This window comes from Gopherus flavomarginatus, chromosome 3 (genome assembly GCF_025201925.1).
Source record: "Gopherus flavomarginatus isolate rGopFla2 chromosome 3, rGopFla2.mat.asm, whole genome shotgun sequence".
NCBI lineage: Eukaryota > Metazoa > Chordata > Testudines > Testudinidae > Gopherus > Gopherus flavomarginatus.
The window spans coordinates 225,877,373-225,885,751 of record NC_066619.1 but is presented as its reverse complement, the minus strand read 5'-3'; the positions used below and the strand labels follow the sequence as shown (position 1 = coordinate 225,885,751).

The 8,379-nt window shown below is 41.1% G+C and overlaps 1 protein-coding gene across 1 annotated transcript in view; it reads right to left on the bottom strand.

Annotated features, from left to right (window-relative positions):
• Positions 1-966: 966 nt before the first annotated feature.
• The window catches only part of LOC127048294 (uncharacterized), a 991,921-nt gene continuing 984,508 nt past the window's right edge, over positions 967-8,379 (bottom strand). The window contains exon 2 of the mRNA XM_050948001.1: positions 967-1,044. The gene's annotated coding sequence lies outside the window, so the exon portion shown is untranslated. The remainder of the gene's footprint in view (positions 1,045-8,379) is intronic.

Genomic DNA, 8,379 nt, shown 5'->3' with positions numbered 1-8,379 from the left:
TGCTCTTCTCTGGACCCTCTCCAATTTCTCCACATCTTTCTTGAAATGCGGTGCCCAGAACTGGACACAATACTCCAGTTGAGGCCTAACCAGCGCAGAGTAAAGCGGAAGAATGACTTCTCGTGTCTTGTTTACAACACACCTGTTAATGCATCCCAGAATCATGTTTGCTTTTTTTGCAACAGTATCACACTGTTGACTCATATTAAGCTTATGGTCCACTACGACCCCTAGATCTCTTTCTGCCATACTCCTTCCTAGACAGTCTCTTCCCATTCTGTATGTGTGAAACTGATTGTTCCTTCCTAAGTGGAGCACTTTGCATTTATCTTTATTGAACTTCATCCTGTTTACCTCAGACCATTTCTCCAACTTGTCCAGATCATTTTGAATTTTGACCCTATCCTCCAAAGCAGTTGCAATCCCTCCCAGTTTGGTATCGTCCGCAAACTTAATAAGCGTACTTTCTATGCCAACATCTAAATCGTTGATGAAGATATTGAACAAAACCGGTCCCAAAACAGAACCCTGCGGAACCCCACTTGTTATACCTTTCCAGCAGGATTGGGAGCCATTAACAACTACTCTTTGAGTACGGTTATCCAGCCAGTTATGCACCCACCTTATAGTAGCTCCATCTAAATTGTACTTTCCTAGCTTATCTATAAGAATATCATGAGAGACCGTATCAAATGCCTTACTAAAGTCTAGGTATATCACATCCACCGCTTCTCCCTTATCCACAAGGCTCGTTATCCTATCAAAGAACGTTATGAGATTAGTTTGACACGATTTGTTCTTTACAAATCCATGCTGGCTATTCCCTATCACCTTACCACCTTCCAAGTGTTTGCAGATGATTTCTTTGATTACCTGCTCCATTATCTTCCCTGGCACAGAAGTTAAACTAACTGGTCTGTAGTTTCCTGGGTTGTTTTTATTTCCCTTTTTATAGATGGGCACTATATTTGCCCCCTTCCAGTCTTCTGGAATCTCCCCCGTCTCCCATGATTTCCCAAAGATAATAGCTAGAGGCTCAGATACCTCCTCTATTAACTCCTTGAGTATTCTAGGATGCATTTCATCAGGCCCTGGTGACTTGCAGGCATCTAACTTTTCTAAGTGATGTTTTACTTGCTCTTTCCTTATTTTCTCTTCTAAACCTACCCTCTTCCCGTAAGCATTCACTATACTAGACATTCCTTCAGACTTCTCAGTGAAGACCGAAACAAAGAAGTCATTAAGCATCTCTGCCATTTCCAAGTCTCCCTTTACTGTTTCCCCCTCCTCATTGAGCAGTGGGCCTACCCTGTCCTTGGTCTTCCTCTTGCTTCTAATGTATTGATAAAAAGTCTTCTTGTTTCCCTTTATTCCCATAGCTAGTTTGAGTTCATTTTGTGCCTTTGCTTTCCTAATCTTGCCTCTGCATTCCTGTGTTATTTGCCTATATTCATCCTTCGTGATCTGACCTAGTTTCCATTTTTTATATGACGCCTTTTTATTTTGTAGGTCACGCAAGATCTCAAGGGTAAGCCAAGGTGGTCTTTTGCCACATTTTCTATCTTTCCTAACCATTGGAATAACTTGCTTTTGGGCCCTTAATAGCGTCCCTTTGAAAAACTGCCAACTTTCCTCAGTTGTTTTTCCTCTCAGTCTTAATTCCCATGGGACCTTGCCTATCAGCTCTCTGAGCTTACCAAAATCCGCCTTCCTGAAATCCATTGTCTCTATTCTGCTGTACTCCCTTCTACCCTTCCTTAGAATTGCAAATTCTATGATTTCATGATCACTTTCACCCAAGCTTCCTTCTACTTTCAAATTCTCAACAAGTTCCTCCCTATTTGTTAAAATCAAGTCTAGAACAGCTTCCCCCCTAGTAGCTTTTTCAACTTTCTGCAATAAAAAGTTGTCTGCAATGCAGTCCAGGAACTTATTGGATCGTCTGTGCCCCGCGGTGTTATTTTCCCAACATATATCTGGATAGTTGAAGTCCCCCATCACCACCAAATCTTGGGCTTTGGATGATTTTGTTAGTTGTTTGAAAAAAGCCTCATCCACCTCTTCCGCCTGATTAGGTGGCCTGTAGTAGACTCCCAGCACGACATCACCTGTGTTTTTTACCCCTTTTAGCCTAACCCAGAGACTCTCCACCCTTCCGTCTCCTATGTCCATCTCCACCTCAGTCCAAGTGTGTACATTTTTAATATATAAGGCAACACCTCCTCCCTTTTTCCCCTGTCTATCCTTCCTGAGCAAACTATACCCATCCACACCAACATTCCAGTCGTGTGTATTATCCCACCAAGTTTCAGTAATGCCAATAATGTCATAGTTGTATTTATTTATTAGCACTTCCAGTTCTTCCTGCTTATTACCCATACTTCTTGCATTTGTATAAAGGCATCTAAGATACTGGTTTGATCTTGCCTCCCAGCTTTGCCCTGACCCTCCTTCCTCTCTGCCATTATAGCCCATGCTCCCTCCTGTTTCCAACCCATCTCCCAGGTCTTGTTCCCCACTTACCTGTGGGCTTTGCTCACCTGTCCCCGTCGAACCTAGTTTAAAGCCCTCCTTACTAGGTTAGCCAGTCTGTGCGCAAATAAGGCCTTTCCCCTCTTCGAAAGGTGAACGCCATCTGTTCCTAGCAGTCCTTCCTCAAATAGCATCCCATGGTCGAGGAAGCCAAAGCCCTCCTGGCGACACCATCTTCGCAGCCAGGCATTCACCTCCACGATGCATCTGTCTCTGCCCGGACCCCTACCTTCAACAGGAAGAATCGAAGAGAATACCACCTGCGCTCCAAACTCCTTAACCCGTACTCCCAGAGCCCTGTAGTCACTCTTGATCTGCTCAGCGTCACACCTCGCAGTATCATTTGTGCCCACATGGATGAGTAGCATGGGATAGTAGTCCGAAGGCCGGATAATCCTCGACAAAGCCTCTGTAACATCTCGGATACGGGCCCCTGGCAGGCAGCATACCTCCCGGGATGAACGGTCAGGGCGACAGATGGGTGTCTCCGTCCCCCTCAGCAGAGAGTCTCCAACCACCACTACCCTACGTTTCTTATCAGTGGTGGCAGCAGACCTCTCAGCCTTAGGAGTACGAGACTTCACCCCCTTAACTGTTGGGGGTGATTTCTTCTCTCCTGTATCAAGAAGAGCATAATGGCTATCTTTTACCACAACAGGAGGGTTTGCAGCAGCGGTGGAGCACCGCCTGCTGCTAGAAGTAACCAGCTGGCTGTGTCCACCCTGAGCCTCCTCCTCCACTGGTGTGTCAGATACACCCTGAGGTATCTCCTCCTCCACTGGAGTGTCGGTAGTCCTGTCAACTGGGACAGCACCATCAGCTGTCTCCACATGGATACTGTCCAGGAATTGCTCATGGACATGGATGTTCCTCAGCCTGGCCACCTCCTCCTGTAGCTCTCCCACCTGCTGCCTGAGAGATTCCACCAGTAGGCACCTTTCACATTGGATGCCACCCCCAGCCTGGATATCAGTAAGTGGAAATTGCAAATTACAGTCTTTGCAAGCCCACACCAAAATCTGGGTAAAAGCATCCATGCTTTGGTGCTCTGTCTGGCTACAGGCGCAGGTGGAGGAGACAGAAGCAGTGCTGGCACAGGTGTTGTGGGTCCTCCTCACCATTGAAAGCCTCCCTCTGTCAAACTCTCTCAAATTCCTGTCTACAGCACCCTGTCCACTTCTCTCTGCGGTAAACAGAAAGGTTTTCGATGTGGCTCAGGTTATGGGTTCAGGGGACCAATGGGTCACAGATGAGACCGACAAGGGACGCCCCCTCCCTCCCTAACTCCCTTGCAAAACTCCCTGTTAGCAGCTCCTGTTCGCTAAGCTCCCTGGTCGCTTGTGCGCAGCTATATAAAGCCCTGGCCTGAGTGAATGCCCAGCCCCACTGGTTAAGGCTCAGCCAATTACCAGAGGCTTCTAGCTTTCAAACCTTCCTAGTAGCTCCACCTCCAACTGCCAGCTACAGCACACGGTCCTTCAAACAAACAAACCAAACAGACTGACAAACATTACAGCTAATAACCATATTTAACAGTTAAACAACATAGCACTATATTTCAAACATTTCTTAAAATGCTACAGAAGAAAGAGGGAGAGGAAGAAAATTTTGAAGAAATAAATCCATCTTTAAACAGCCACAGCATCTTTCTTCTGTCTTTGGCATGTGTAGAAAAATCTGGACACTTGCAAAAATATATTAAACGAGATATTTCTTCCAAATATGTTTAAAAAAACCCTCTTTTCCCATTGATGATGAGATGAAAGAACAAGGATGATAATGATTCTCTTTGATTGTAGCCTTGAGTACAGAGTGACATAGCGGCACTGACTCAGGAATGGTCTGGGAAAGAGGAGTAGTCTGTTTCTGGCTGGCAACACAAGTAGATTACCTCAGCTAAGAGCCAACTCAGGCCAAGCAGGTGGGGAAGCAGAGTCAAGGTTCCCCACCCTCTCGAACTTCTCCATAAACTTCCTTCCCATCTGCATGGGGGAAGTAGTAGCTAGAGCTGGATTAAATTTTATGGCCAAAATATTTTTTCAGGGGAAAAAAACACCTGGCAACACCCAAACGTTTGACTAATTCCCGTCAGTTTTGTTGAATTCTAAAGAAGTCACAATATTTTGTTTAGACATTTTCAAACCAAAACTTTTTTCATTCAAAATGACTTTTAAATTTCCTTCCATTTTATTTTTAAAAATGCTAAAATGAAATTTTTCATTCAACCTGAAATGACTATTTTTACTTTGACCCTAAAGTGACTTTTTTTCTATTTTTTTTTAATTGCCAGCAAACCAAAATAACTGTTTTTTCTGGTCTCGTAGCTGCACTGTGGATTTTGCTATTCCCACTGCATACAAAAGAGTAATGCAAGGAAGGCCACACAGCAGGGGAAGTAAAGAGCACCTTATATCCTTTAGTCTCCTGTGCAGTCATGGAGAGCAACTCAGTCTTGTCCTTTACAACATAACCAGAGAATTTAAGACCAGAAGGGACTACCAAGTCATCTAGCCTGACCTCCTATGTCTCATAAGCCACCAACACCACTCACCACCCAACATTTTCCATGTCCTTTTTTCCCTTTTCCCTGACTTTGCTGCTCTCATCCATAGAACAATACTTTAAAAAAATGGAACTTCTCCATTTCACATGTAATCATATATACAATTGCTAACCTTTCTTACTCTCTCACATTTGTGTTGATTGCTTTTCGGAACCTAACTGTGTGGCTTACTTTGTTTTCTTCAAAATAAAATACAGGCCAAATAGTTTTGAATTTTTATTTTGAATTGTATGGTATATACACTTTCCAGAGAGCTTTATTTAACAATCCTAATGAATACTGTAGCAGAAACAAATTCAGTACTGTTGGATGATAAAAAAAGCCTATAGAAATGATGATCTACTTATTTGTATGATATTTTATAATACTTCCATAGAACTTTATTGATTTAATCCTTATTAAAATCTATAGGAATTTCTGGAAAAGTTAGATATTAAAATAAATCCATTAATGCTGCTTCTCTTGTTTATATTGTAACTAGAAACCTTTCAGGCTAAGATAACCCTATGCAATGACCAGGGATAGTTGGTAGGACCCACCCACCGGACTAAATACTCAACACAGTTTTCAGGCTCAGTTTAGTCCTTTCACTCACATGAAATTGTTTATCAATTTAAAATATTTCTGCAAATATTCCTGAGTTTCCTGCTCAGAGAAGATTGCTTCTCTTAGGCATTGTGAATAAGGTAACAAAAGCATGATGATGGTTTTAAATGAAAAGAAAGATTCAGAAAACAAATAGCAAATCGGGCTGAATAATATTATGGACAATGATTCTCCAGACAGGCCAGGTAAAGTGAAAGCACACATATTGTGTACATATAGTGGAGAATAAAACAGAAAAAAGGAAAGAATATATGCTGTTCTGTTATACTGGCGAAAAATCCCATCCTAATGGATTTCTTGGAATTAATGGGCTTAATAGCCCTCAGGTTCACCTTGGGCCATTAATTCTCCCCATTGGTTATTAATCCCTAGGAAAAACATTGAGTTGTGATCATTATTGCTTAATTGATGGAGCAGCTAACATTATTGAAATATCTTGAATATACATTTGTTCAGGCACATGTAATGTCCCCCTACATCTATTCTTTTCTGCAATTTACTTTTTATTCAGGGTTTGTTGACTAGCTTGTCAGTATGAAACAACTGCTCTGCTGAGCACTTTGAATAACTTAGCTTTCATTTTTAATCAGAGTGTTGGACTTCAAGCCTATTTCTAGTGTGCAAATTAACACATTATAATTGTTAGGAATCATGTTTTATTCAGCTTGTTTTAATACTCGAGTATATGACTAAACAGGAGTTTCATATAGGCTGAGCACACTGTGGAAGAGAGGTTCCAGTGGTGGCTGTGTTTGTCTGTATCAGCAAAAAACAACAACAACAACAAAACAAAAAAACCCAGGTGTCCTTGTATAAGCTTTAGTGGGCTAGAACCCACTTCATCGGCTGTATGAAGTAAAAAATACAGGAGCAGGTATAAATACATGAGAGGATGGGGGTGCTTTAGACTGACCTAACACTTGGCAAAGCACCCCCATCCTTTCATGTATTTATACCTGCTCCTGTATTTTTTACTTCATACATCTGATGAAGTGGGTTCTAGCCCACAAAAGCTTATGCCCAAATAAATTTGTTTGTCCCTAAGGTGCCGCAAGGACAACACTTTTGTTGTTGATGTTGTTGTTGTTGTTGTGGAAGAGAGCTTTGCATATTGTTGTAACTGAAAAAGTAAAACAACTCAGAAGACAGATTCAGAATAGAAAGAATGTAGAACATAGGATTTAGTAATGAAAATCTGTAAGGTCTTTTTTAAGGTACACAAAAATAATTAGTTATGCATGTATCTAACTGAATAATAGTACCAATTAATAGTCAAATGAGGGGAAGGGTATCTATTTCATCAGAACTTAGAAAAATAAGTATAAAATAATAAATGAAAACAAATAGAAAAATACAGAAGTAACATGCTTGGCTGATATTAACAGAAAAGCATATTAAGGGAAGGAGTTTATGGGGAACAGTTTTCAAACCACTCTTATGAAAACAATTCAGAGGTGATTTAAACTAGCAGTATAGATACGCTGTAGAGATGTATAAATCCCTCTAAAAACTTAGTGTATATATTAACAGTGAATGATAACTTTTCTATTGTGTTTTTACCCTGTATCCTACAACAGGCCTGTAATTGTTAATTAAATTCTAGAGGATGGTTCAGAAAATCTATAGAAAGGTTATGGAAGAGTCCAATAGAATTTAAAGAAAGATAATAAATTAGCTTACCCCCCCAAAAAAAGTGGTTATTGTTGCAATGTTGTCCCTTAGAGTCCAAGGACAACGCAGAAAAATGGGAGCTTTCCAACTGATTTCAACAGCCACAGGATTAGGTCTTAAATCCGTTAGCTACCTTTCTATAACATTATAACCAGTATAATCTAATTGTGTAGTGCAGAAAGCCACTATGAGAAGAGGTACCTGCATATTTTTACCACCTTCCACATAGATCTCTTTTCTCTCAGCAAAAAAATCCAGAATGCTCCGTCTTTCTCCCTCAGACTGTGTAATAGCCACAGTAAAAAATGTTAAAAATTAATGGTGCTTGAAGGGAGGAAATAATTGAGGGAAGTGATGGAAGCCCTAATGTTTGCGGGGTTTAAAACTAGTCTGGGCAAAGCACTAAAAGTGTACTGTAAAGAACAATGCTGTGCTGGTTGGGGACTGAATGATTTAAATAGGTATATTCCATCTCTAACTATATGATTCTTTAACTCAACAGCACGGCCTGTGATTCCCACTGACACTTGTGTGAATTGATAGAAGGTATAGCTGTCAGAGCTACTGAAGATGAGGACAAAGGAAAGCATGAAGGAAGTCATGGACTAATGACCTGGTTTCCCACAATATGTTCTATTCTATATTTTCTGTCCCTACCCCCTCTTCCAATCTGCATCCCTGTCTGTCCTGATGACCAAGTGGGAGGAGTGGCAGAGGTATTCTGCTAGTTTATTCTCATCTGTATGGTTTGGGGCCAGAGAGGAACATATGGGCTTATTTCCTGCAATAAAACCATGGCATTAGTTGGGATTCTAGGTCAAAGGTACTATCCTAGAAGTGAATGATGGTATAAAAGAGTAGAAGGCATACGTACTAGGGATGCCTTCTCTGTATTGCACCTCAAGTCATTATCATCTGTGTTATTTCTATTCATTTTGGAGGAAGTCTAATACAGTCAGTATAAAACTCTGTTGTATTGTTCTAGTACATTAGTTAGTCATTCATAG